Genomic DNA, 12,799 nt, shown 5'->3' on the forward strand with positions numbered 1-12,799 from the left:
GGATAAAACATTGATGCTATGTCCGAGGATGTAGTTATTGATTACATTACGCACCATACTTAATGCAATTGTCTGTTGTTTGCAACTTAATACCGGAAGGGGTTCGGATGATAACCAGAAAGTGAACTTTTTAGGCATAGATGCATGCTGGATAGCGGTCTATGTACTTTGTCGTAATGCCCAATTAAATCTCACAATACTCATCATGTCATGTATGTGCATTGTCATGCCCTCTCTATTTGTCAATTGCCCAACTGTAATTTGTTCACCCAACATGCTATTTATCTTATGGGAGAGACACCTCTAGTGAACTGTGGACGCCGGTCCATTCTTTTACATCGAATACAATCTACTGCAATACTTGTTCTACTGTTCTCTGCAAACAATCATCATCCACACTATACATCTAATCCTTTGTTACAGCAAGCCGGTGAGATTGACAACCTCACTGTTTCGTTGGGGCAAAGTACTTTGGTTGTGTTGTGCAGGTTCCACGTTGGCGCCGGAATCCCTGGTGTTGCGCGGCACTACATCTCGCCGCCATCAACCTTCAACATGCTTCTTGGCTCCTACTGGTTCGATAAACCTTGGTTTCTTACTGAGGGAAACTTGCTGCTGTACGCATCACACCTTCCACTTGGGGTTCCCAACGGGCGTGTGCTTTACGCGTCAACAAGCTAAATTTCTGGCGCCGTTGCCGGGGAGATCAAGACACGCTGCAAGGGGAGTCTCCACCTCGCAATCTCTTTACTTTGTTTTTTCTTGCTTTACTTTTATTTACTACTTTTTTTGCTGCATGATACGTCCAATTTGCATCACTATTTTATATCATAATTTGCTGTTATTCATTGATATATTTCATATTGGGACACAATACTTATGTTATTTCATCTATTTTGCATGTTTCATCATTATTGGAGATCAAGCACCGGAGCCAGGATTCTGCTGGAAAAAGCACCGTCAGAATGCAATATTTCGGAAGATCAACTGTGGAAGGAAATTATACGAAAAATCCTATTTTTCAAGATGACGAAGGAAGCCAGAAGGAGGAGCTGAGGAGACGCAGGGTGGGCCCACACCACTGGGCGGCGCGGCCCATGGCCTGGCCGCGCCACCTTGTGGTGTGGGAGCCCCACAGCCCCTCTCGCCTCCTTTTCTTCGCGAAACCCTTCGTCCCGAAGACCTAAGCCACAGAGGATACCTCGCGAAGAGTTACAGCCGCCTCTGCGGGGCGGAGAACACCAGAGAGAAAAGAGCTCTCCGGCGGCTGAGATCCGCCGGGGAAATTCCCTCCCGAGAGGGGGAAATCGACGCCATCGTCACCGTCATCGAGCTGGACATCATCTCCACCGCCATCACCATCATCTTCATCATCATCACCACCATCTCCACCGCAGCACCTCGTCACCGCTGTAGCAATTTGGGTTTGATCTTGATTGTTTGATAGGGGAAACTCTCCCGGTATTGATTCCTACTTGTTGTTGATGCTATTGAGTGAAACCATTGAACCAAGATTTATGTTCAGATTGTTATTCATCATCATATCACTTCTGATCATGTTCCATAAGATGTCTCGTGAGTAGTTCGTTTAGTTCTTGAGGACATGGGTGAAGTCTAAATGTTAGTAGTGAAGTATGTTGGGTAATATTCAATGTTATGATATTTAAGTTGTGGTGTTATTCTTCTAGTGGTGTCATGTGAATGTCGACTACATGACACTTCACCTTTATGGGCCTAGGGGAATGCATCTTGTACTCGTTTGCTAATTGCGGGGTTGCCGGAGTGACAGAAACCTAAACCCCCGTTAGTATATCGATGCAGGAGGGATAGCAGGATCTCCGAGTTTAAGGCTGTGGTTAGATTTATTCTTAATTACTTTCTTGTAGTTGCGGATGCTTGCAAGGGGTATAATCACAAGTATGTATTAGTCCTAGGAAGGGCGGTACATTAGCATAGGTTCACCCACACAACACTTATCAAAACAATGAAGATTAATCAGCTATATGTAGCGAAAGCACTAGACTAAAATCCCGTGTGTCCTCAAGAACGTTTGGTCATTATAAGTGAACAAACCGGCTTGTCCTTTGTGCTAAAAAGGATTGGGCCACTCGCAGCAATTGTTACTCTCGCACTTTACTTACTCGTACTTTATTCATCTGTTACATTAAAACCCCCTGAATACTTGTTTGTGAGCATCTACAGTGATTCCTACATCGAAACTGCTTGTCAACACCTTCGGCTCCTCGTTGGGTTCGACACTCTTACTTATCGAAGATACTACGATACACCCCCTATACTTGTGGGTCATCAAGACTATTTTCTGGCGCCGTTGCCGGGGAGTGAAGCGCTATTGGTAAGTGGAATTGGTAAGGGAAACTTTTACTGTTAGTGCTGATTTTATTTCTGCCTGCTGCTATAATTCATTATGGAGAGATCTTCTCTCGAATGTTTGTTTGGGAAATCTACTACTACTGCAAAGGTAGTGGATAAGGCGCCAGGTGAGGAAGAGATACCATATAAAATACCTATGAAAATTATTGAACGTGTAGTGGATAACCGTTATACAGGGGGTGGAACTGTCCACCCTGGAGATCATTTACTGTTCTTACATGAATTATGCGGTTTATTCAAGTGTGCAGGTATTGCTATGGATGAAGTGAGGAAGAAACTATTCTCTATATCGCTGTCTGGTAAAGCGGCGCATTGGTATAAATTATTGGATAATGGGGATTCTCTTGAATGGAATGATATTGTGCCCCGGTTTTATTCTAAGTTCTATCCTCCAAGTGAAATTCATAAGGATCGGAACCGCATATATAATTTTTGGCCTCATGATGGAGAGAGTATTGCCCAAGCATGGGGGAGATTGAAGTCTTTAATGATCAAATGCCCCATTCATGAGCTTCCTGGTAATGTTATTATTGATAATTTCTATGCAAGACTTTCTTTTGAAGACAAGACCTTGCTGGATACTTCTTGTTCTGGATCATTTACGCGCAATAAGGAAGAGTTTAAAAGGGACCTTCTTAATCGGATCCAGGAAAATACTGAAGGATGGGAAATCGACAAAGAAAGAGAATCAGGTATAAATTATGATTACAAATGCATTGAAGCTTTTATGGAAACTGATAAATTTCGTAATATGAGTGCTACTTATGGTCTTGATTCTCAAGTTGCTGCAAATCTTTATAAAGCTTTTGCCTCTCATTATGAATTGCCTAAGAAGAATTTTGATAAGTTTCATGAACCGTATAAAGATAAAATTGATTCATCTATAAATAAATGTGTTGTAGTTGAAACTATGGATCATGTTATTCCTGAAGCTTATATTGAAAAAACTCCTTTCCCTGCTAAAATGAAGGAGTACTCTGTTATAAATAGTGCGGTTCATAAAAGTGAAAAGAAACCTATAGAACCTGAAGAACAAATAAAAATTGAACCTGCTGTTGCAATAGTTAAAGATATTGTGACTGAAAATTTGGAGGAAGGTCATATTATTTTCTGTGAAGATGCTTCTAATATTGTTTCACATCCTAATAAACCCAAGCAAGCTAGTGTTCCTATGCTATCTGTTAGAATTGGTGATCATTGCTATTGTGGTTTATGTGATATTGGTGCAAGTATTAGTGCTATTCCTTATGAGCTTTATACGGAGATTATGCACGGAATTGGTTCTTGTGAACTTGAAGATATTGATGTGGTTATTCAGCTGGCTAATAGAGAAACTATCTCTCCAATTGGTATTGTTCGAGATGTGGAAGTTCTATGTGGTAAGATTAAATATCCTGCTGACTTTTTGGTACTTGGTTCTGCTGCTAGTGATTATTGTCCTATCATTTTTGGTAGACCTTTTCTAAATACTTGTGGAGCTATTATAGATTGCAAGAAAGAGAAAATTTTGACTAAATTTGCCGGTGAATCTTATGAGTTTAACTTTTCTAAATTTACCAAAACTCCTTATAAAGCTGATTTGCCTAGCAATGATTTTAAAATGGAACAGTGTGCATCTATTGTTCTTGTTCCTAATAATCCTTTGCAGCAACATTTGGAGAATAGCGAGAGTGAAGGTTTTAGGAAAGAAAGAGATGAGCTTGAGGAAATTTTCCTTCGCCAACCTATTCTTAAGCACGATTTACCGGTGGAAGATTTGGGTACAACACCGCCACCAAAGGAAGATCCTGTCTTTGAATTAAAACCTTTGCCTGATAATCTTAAATATGCTCATATTGATGATAAGAAAATATATCCTGTTATTATTAGTTCTATGCTTACAGAGTTTGAAGAAGAAAGACTATTGGAAATATTGAAGAAACACCGAGGTGCTATTGGCTATACTCTTGATGATTTGAAGGGGAGTTCTCCCTCTATATGCCAACACGCCATTAATATGGAAGAAGATGCGAAGCCTGTTGTTGAACCTCAGCGTCGTCTAATTCCTAAGATGAAGGATGTGGTAAGAAATGAGGTATTACGACTTCTTGAAGCTGGTATTATATATCCTATTGCTGATAGTAGATGGGTTAGTCATGTGCATTGTGTTCCTAAGAAAGGAGGAATGACTGTTGTGCCTAATGATAATGATGAGCTCATACCTCAAAGAGTAGTTGTAGGTTATAGAATGTGCATTGATTTTCGTAAAGTTAATAAAGTTACTAAGAAAGATCATTATCCTTTGCCTTTTATTGATCAAATGTTAGAAAGGTTATCCAAAAATACTCATTTTTGCTTTCTTGATGGTTATTCTGGATTTTCACAAATTGCTGTTAAAGCTAAGGATCAAGAGAAAACCACTTTCACTTGTGTGATGCCCCGGAACCGGTACCCTGAGGATCCCAGCGAACCCGCCGAAATCCGCACGATATCGATTCCGACACGCCCTCCGACACGACGTGCGCGACAAAGCACACGTGATGCCAGAGGAATTAACACGAGCGGTAACATTACAACAGGATTACAATAGAGCCCACAAGATACATATATTACAACAACGACTCCAACGAGTCAAGATACAAATATACAATACAAAGATCCAAATCATACAAAAGATCAAATGCGTCCGAGTACGGACAAGATACAAATTGGACTAAGAGTCCTGAAGATAACCAGTGGCGTCCATAACCCTGCCCAGGCCAAGCCGGAAGGGTAACCTTGCTAACGTCGTCATCTCGTACCTGTCAAAGTCGGGCCATCGGTTGCCGACAAAAGGGGGAGGAGACAAAAAGAAAGGAAGGCGAGGGTAAGTACCATTGGCACGTACTTGCGAGACAAGACCAGCTATGCTCGCTGGTGGGCGGTATGAACTTCACCCGGCTATATGTGGAGTTTAGCGGCAGCAAAGCTACTATCCAATAGAGACACGCTACAACATCCGTCTACTCAGAGAAGATAAGAGAGCGCACAAGGTAACAGATAAATACTACACAAACATAACCCAGCCAAATACACATATCCCCTTCAACAATTGCGAAGAGGCAATGTAAAAGGCACTCAACGGTGGACAAGTTTTATTAGGTATCGGTTGTAGTAATGCTATATTACTAATCAAGTTATTAGCAAATTATTACCAACAACATAAAGGTGTAAGTTGTTCTATGATCAAGCCATACAATTCCAAGTCGTCCATAACCGCGGACACGGCTTATCGATAAGATGTACACCCTGCAGGGGTTGCCCAAATGTAACCATACGCATGCTCGAACCCACTTACTACAGGTGGAGTCTCACATCAAGACCGTTCCCAATGCAAGAGAAAGTTTAAGGGAGCCACCCCACTAAGCTACCCGTGATTTAAGTTCGGCCGTACTCCGATACGGACCCAGAGGTTTGTGCCAACGGCTAAGCTAAGTGTGAACAACCTGCTGTCGCTAATCGTTCCACGAGATGAGTACAGTACAGAATATAAACACCCGAAGGCAACAGAAGTAAATCGTGCATCGTGCATATGAGCAAATAAAACCAAGGTTGTGGCTCCCAATAAACAGACTCGAGGAAAGGTAGTGGGTGATGGGGGTCCCACTCCCCCACGTACGGGTAGAGCGCTCAATCTCGGAACAGATAACAAGAACTCGGATCCTAGGGGACATTAGCGAGTCAAAGTTCCGATGCTTTCGCAAAGGGGCTCACAGATGCCTCTGCTTACAATTTTAGTTGTTAACAATAAAGTAAAGCATGTGTATCTCCAACAATTGATATAGCATGTGATACCCTCCCAACAAGATATCCCGAACATCTCGAGATATCAACAAAACCCTAAACTCGCCTACGACTCGCAAAGCTGGCAAACAACAAACATCAGGTAGGGCAAGGAGGTGTATCTCGGATCATATAGGGTAACAGGTGGAATAGGACACGTGACACAACAGAATCGCAACATAAGGATAGCAATAGATCAAAAGAGCATGTAAAAGTAAAATAGGTGAAGGGGTGGGCTCGCCTGTGAGAAACTGCAGAAGCACTTGTCGTATCTCACAACACCACTTCGCGATCCTATCCGGGAAGAGGCAAATGCTGGACAAACAACGGATGCAACTCTTACTACTACGGAATAAGAACCGGCATGATGAAGATGATATGCATGGCATGCATGACATGGCAAATATGATGCGATGCAACTTATCCATATTAATCGGAATCAGAGTCCGAACAAACAATTATTAGTTTCAAGTTGATTATCTACCCCGCATATTAAATGTTGGTTAGCATGGCAAGACATGGCAGGGGTGCGCTACTTCAAATTTAAACGGAGCGAGGAACCGTAGTCGGTAATTCCCAAATACTCCGCGTTTAATTATTAGGTGCGATGCAAACTATAACGGAACCACATGATGCGAGATGCAAACAATTATATGGATGGCATATTCAGATTCCTCACATTTTTCTGATAAAAATAGATATTTTATTTGTATTGTTTGGATTTACCAATCACAAGATATGATATAATCAAGATTTTGCAAAAAGAAAGGTTAGCACAGAGGTGTATTAGAACCGGGCCGGACCTTGCTTCGGAACTGTGCTGCGCCTGGGAGAGATGGCCGTGGCCGGTCAGTGTAGCTGGAGAACAAAACGATTGGGATTTAAGGCACAAACTGAAACGTTCCTAACACAAGATCTGAACCAAAAACAGAAAAGATGTGAGGTTATTGTCTCTCGTGAGATTTGAGCTCCGGTCTGACAGGCCAAGATCAAGTGACTAACCACTGGGCTGCTGTGTCTGATGTTGATTAGATGGAAGCACGCAACGTTTTGAGTCAAAGTGACGCGGAGCTCTGGGACATAAACAGCCATGGCGGAAAAGGACGGCGAGCTCGGCCCTGACGTTTCACGACGAACCGGGACGAAGGAGATGTCGTCGAACGTGCGGCTCGACGAGATGAACCTGTTGGTGGCGGTGCGGAGTCCTGGGGGTCGCTGAGTAGCGCCGCCGACGAGGTCCTGCGGCGGAGAAGGCAGATCAATGCGGGCAGGTCGTTTGAGAAGAGGAGGGAGACGGAGAAGAGGTCCACGAGGTGCGGAATCTCACCAGGAACGTGTTGGAGGACTCAGCAAGGTCGGGGGAGCTCGGTGGCGGCCGGAATGTTCGCCGGAGCGCGGTGGCCGTGGCGGAGAAACGGCGACCTTGGCGTCGATTGGAGCGGAACCAACTCGATTCCTTTGGCGAGGATGACGAGGGCGGCGAGGCGCATCTTCCGGTAGTCTCGGCTCGCCGAGGGCGCGCCCATGGCGACGGCACGGTCGAGCTCACTGTAAGGCCGGCCATGGTTCCTTGTTCGTTTTCTTCGTTGCGTGAAGAAGAAGAAGGTGGAGGGGAGACAGAGGAAGTGGCGGCGGCAGGAGGGGAGAGGGGCTAGGGTTTCATGAGGGCTGGAGAGGGATTTAAGGGATGGGGAAAAGGAGATGGAGGCGCGGTGGTGCGCAGTGACGTCGGCCATGGGAGTGGTCACGACTCCTGCGTGCTCACGGAGAGAAGACGACAATCCAGAAAAGGAGCTTACCCCTTCGATGGGTAGGATGGGCCAGATTGAGGAGATCGGCTACTGCGGCTGGGCTGCTCCGGATGAGAAAAGAAAGGCCAGAATGAGAAAGAAAAGAGGAAGGCCTGGGTAGACTAGGTTTCACCTTTTTCTCTTTTTGTTTTCCAACCAGATTTTGAAAACTATTTGAAATCAAACCAAAGCAGCAACAACTTTTATTTTAAACTTTGAGACATTTAAAAATAAGTTTATTTGTTAGATAGTTTTGGTGTTAAGGTTTGTGGAAAAGAAAAGATAAAGGGATGGTTTAATATAAAAACCATGAGAGGGAAAACCGAAATAGTTTTTATTTAAAATTAACTTTTATTTCATAAAATCTTGTGGATGATATGATGCATATGCCATGAGGATGCAGAAAAGAAAAGGAACAAACAAGATCTATTAGGGGTACTACCCGGGGCCGTTACAATCGACACCACTAACAAGGAACCTCGCCCCGAGGTTCCTCCTCAAGGTACGGGGGAGAGAGGTGAACTATCGGATCTTCAGGTGACGTGTCGATCTCCTCGACACCACTAACAAGAATTCTTGCTCCATGCTGATTGGGCGACACCACTAACAAGAAGTCGTTCTTCCGCTGTTGATGATGCTGAGCTTCTGTCGGGATCCTCCGAAGATCGGACCTATAGGTGAGGGGCAAAGATCGTCCAACCCACGTAGAGACCTAAGACTCAGAGAAACTCGGATAAGAGAGAAGACTCAAAACTCGTAAAGGTGAGAGGAGAAAGAATATAGATAAGGAGAAAAATCAGAGCTAATCAGATCTATCCAACGAGTTTTTAGAAAAATAGTTTTGACACTAGACACAACGTCCGTTGGCAAGGTTATCCTAAAGGCTGGACTAGTGGGGTACCGTCAACCTGAGCTCTGATACCAACTTGTGATGCCCCGGAACCGGTACCCTGAGGATCCCAGCGAACCCGCCGAAATCCGCACGATATCGATTCCGACACGCCCTCCGACACGACGTGCGCGACAAAGCACACGTGATGCCAGAGGAATTAACACGAGCGGTAACATTACAACAGGATTACAATAGAGCCCACAAGATACATATATTACAACAACGACTCCAACGAGTCAAGATACAAATATACAATACAAAGATCCAAATCATACAGAAGATCAAATACGTCCGAGTACGGACAAGATACAAATTGGACTAAGAGTCCTGAAGATAACCAGTGGCGTCCATAACCCTGCCCAGGCCAAGCCGGAAGGGTAACCTTGCTAACGTCGTCATCTCGTACCTGTCAAAGTCGGGCCATCGGTTGCCGACAAAAGGGGGAGGAGACAAAAAGAAAGGAAGGCGAGGGTAAGTACCATTGGCACGTACTTGCGAGACAAGACCAGCTATGCTCGCTGGTGGGCGGTATAAACTTCACCCGGCTATATGTGGAGTTTAGCGGCAGCAAAGCTACTATCCAATAGAGACACGCTACAACATCCGTCTACTCAGAGAAGATAAGAGAGCGCACAAGGTAACAGATAAATACTACACAAACATAACCCAGCCAAATACACATATCCCCTTCAACAATTGCGAAGAGGCAATGTAAAAGGCACTCAACGGTGGACAAGTTTTATTAGGTATCGGTTGTAGTAATGCTATATTACTAATCAAGTTATTAGCAAATTATTACCAACAACATAAAGGTGTAAGTTGTTCTATGATCAAGCCATACAATTCCAAGTCGTCCATAACCGCGGACACGGCTTATCGATAAGATGTACACCCTGCAGGGGTTGCCCAAATGTAACCATACGCATGCTCGAACCCACTTACTACAGGTGGAGTCTCACATCAAGACCGTTCCCAATGCAAGAGAAAGTTTAAGGGGAGCCACCCCACTAAGCTACCCGTGACGAAGTTCGGCCGTACTCCGATACGGACCCAGAGGTTTGTGCCAACGGCTAAGCTAAGTGTGAACAACCTGCTGTCGCTAATCGTTCCACGAGATGAGTACAGTACAGAATATAAACACCCGAAGGCAACAGAAGTAAATCGTGCATCGTGCATATGAGCAAATAAAACCAAGGTTGTGGCTCCCAATAAACAGACTCGAGGAAAGGTAGTGGGTGATGGGGGTCCCACTCCCCCACGTACGGGTAGAGCGCTCAATCTCGGAACAGATAACAAGAACTCGGATCCTAGGGGACATTAGCGAGTCAAAGTTCCGATGCTTTCGCAAAGGGGCTCACAGATGCCTCTGCTTACAATTTTAGTTGTTAACAATAAAGTAAAGCATGTGTATCTCCAACAATTGATATAGCATGTGATACCCTCCCAACAAGATATCCCGAACATCTCGAGATATCAACAAAACCCTAAACTCGCCTACGACTCGCAAAGCTGGCAAACAACAAACATCAGGTAGGGCAAGGAGGTGTATCTCGGATCATATAGGGTAACAGGTGGAATAGGACACGTGACACAACAGAATCGCAACATAAGGATAGCAATAGATCAAAAGAGCATGTAAAAGTAAAATAGGTGAAGGGGTGGGCTCGCCTGTGAGAAACTGCAGAAGCACTTGTCGTATCTCACAACACCACTTCGCGATCCTATCCGGGAAGAGGCAAATGCTGGACAAACAACGGATGCAACTCTTACTACTACGGAATAAGAACCGGCATGATGAAGATGATATGCATGGCATGCATGACATGGCAAATATGATGCGATGCAACTTATCCATATTAATCGGAATCAGAGTCCGAACAAACAATTATTAGTTTCAAGTTGATTATCTACCCCGCATATTAAATGTTGGTTAGCATGGCAAGACATGGCAGGGGTGCGCTACTTCAAATTTAAACGGAGCGAGGAACCGTAGTCGGTAATTCCCAAATACTCCGCGTTTAATTATTAGGTGCGATGCAAACTATAACGGAACCACATGATGCGAGATGCAAACAATTATATGGATGGCATATTCAGATTCCTCACATTTTTCTGATAAAAATAGATATTTTATTTGTATTGTTTGGATTTACCAATCACAAGATATGATATAATCAAGATTTTGCAAAAAGAAAGGTTAGCACAGAGGTGTATTAGAACCGGGCCGGACCTTGCTTCGGAACTGTGCTGCGCCTGGGAGAGATGGCCGTGGCCGGTCAGTGTAGCTGGAGAACAAAACGATTGGGATTTAAGGCACAAACTGAAACGTTCCTAACACAAGATCTGAACCAAAAACAGAAAAGATGTGAGGTTATTGTCTCTCGTGAGATTTGAGCTCCGGTCTGACAGGCCAAGATCAAGTGACTAACCACTGGGCTGCTGTGTCTGATGTTGATTAGATGGAAGCACGCAACGTTTTGAGTCAAAGTGACGCGGAGCTCTGGGACATAAACAGCCATGGCGGAAAAGGACGGCGAGCTCGGCCCTGACGTTTCACGACGAACCGGGACGAAGGAGATGTCGTCGAACGTGCGCCTCGACGAGATGAACCTGTTGGTGGCGGTGCGGAGTCCTGGGGGTCGCCGGAGTAGCGCCGCCGACGAGGTCCTGCGGCGGAGAAGGCAGATCAATGCGGGCAGGTCGTTTGAGAAGAGGAGGGAGACGGAGAAGAGGTCCACGAGGTGCGGAATCTCACCAGGAACGTGTTGGAGGACTCAGCAAGGTCGGGGGAGCTCGGTGGCGGCCGGAATGTTCGCCGGAGCGCGGTGGCCGTGGCGGAGAAACGGCGACCTTGGCGTCGATTGGAGCGGAACCAACTCGATTCCTTTGGCGAGGATGACGAGGGCGGCGAGGCGCATCTTCCGGTAGTCTCGGCTCGCCGAGGGAGCGCCCATGGCGACGGCACGGTCGAGCTCACTGTAAGGCCGGCCATGGTTCCTTGTTCGTTTTCTTCGTTGCGTGAAGAAGAAGAAGGTGGAGGGGAGACAGAGGAAGTGGCGGCGGCAGGAGGGGAGAGGGGCTAGGGTTTCATGAGGGCTGGAGAGGGATTTAAGGGATGGGGAAAAGGAGATGGAGGCGCGGTGGTGCGCAGTGACGTCGGCCATGGGAGTGGTCACGACTCCTGCGTGCTCACGGAGAGAAGACGACAATCCAGAAAAGGAGCTTACCCCTTCGATGGGTAGGATGGGCCAGATTGAGGAGATCGGCTACTGCGGCTGGGCTGCTCCGGATGAGAAAAGAAAGGCCAGAATGAGAAAGAAAAGAGGAAGGCCTGGGTAGACTAGGTTTCACCTTTTTCTCTTTTTGTTTTCCAACCAGATTTTGAAAACTATTTGAAATCAAACCAAAGCAGCAACAACTTTTATTTTAAACTTTGAGACATTTAAAAATAAGTTTATTTGTTAGATAGTTTTGGTGTTAAGGTTTGTGGAAAAGAAAAGATAAAGGGATGGTTTAATATAAAAACCATGAGAGGGAAAACCGAAATAGTTTTTATTTAAAATTAACTTTTATTTCATAAAATCTTGTGGATGATATGATGCATATGCCATGAGGATGCAGAAAAGAAAAGGAACAAACAAGATCTATTAGGGGTACTACCCGGGGCCGTTACAACTTGTCCCTATGGAACTTATGCTTATAGACGTATGCCTTTTGGTTTATGTAATGCTCCTGCTACTTTTCAAAGATGCATGTCTGCTATTTTTCATGGTTTCTGCGAGAGTATTGTAGAGGTATTCATGGATGATTTTTCTGTCTATGGGAATTCTTTTGATAATTGTTTGCGGAACCTTGATAAAGTTTTGCAGAGATGTGAAGAAACTAACCTTGTTCTTAATTGGGAGAAATGCCACTTTATGGTTAA

The 12,799-nt window shown here is 44.7% G+C and overlaps 2 long non-coding RNA genes across 3 annotated transcripts; both read right to left on the reverse strand.

Annotated features, from left to right (window-relative positions):
- Positions 1-4,935: 4,935 nt before the first annotated feature.
- Positions 4,936-7,396, reverse strand: LOC139838672 (uncharacterized). Its single transcript, XR_011756511.1, has 4 exons — positions 7,195-7,396; positions 6,996-7,108; positions 6,434-6,507; positions 4,936-5,171 (listed from the first exon to the last, which is right to left on the reverse strand). It is a non-coding gene; the product is annotated as an uncharacterized lncRNA (long non-coding RNA).
- Positions 7,397-9,044: 1,648 nt separating this feature from the next.
- On the reverse strand, positions 9,045-12,429 carry LOC127346138 (uncharacterized). 2 transcript variants are annotated; one of them, XR_007879355.2, is made up of 5 exons: positions 11,630-12,425; positions 11,304-11,541; positions 11,105-11,217; positions 10,543-10,616; positions 9,045-9,280 (listed from the first exon to the last, which is right to left on the reverse strand). It is a non-coding gene; the product is annotated as an uncharacterized lncRNA (long non-coding RNA). The 2 variants fall into 2 exon arrangements; XR_007879353.2 differs by having other exon boundaries at positions 11,304-12,429.
- Positions 12,430-12,799: the final 370 nt, after the last annotated feature.

This window comes from Lolium perenne, chromosome 3, assembly GCF_019359855.2.
Source record: "Lolium perenne isolate Kyuss_39 chromosome 3, Kyuss_2.0, whole genome shotgun sequence".
NCBI lineage: Eukaryota > Viridiplantae > Streptophyta > Magnoliopsida > Poales > Poaceae > Lolium > Lolium perenne.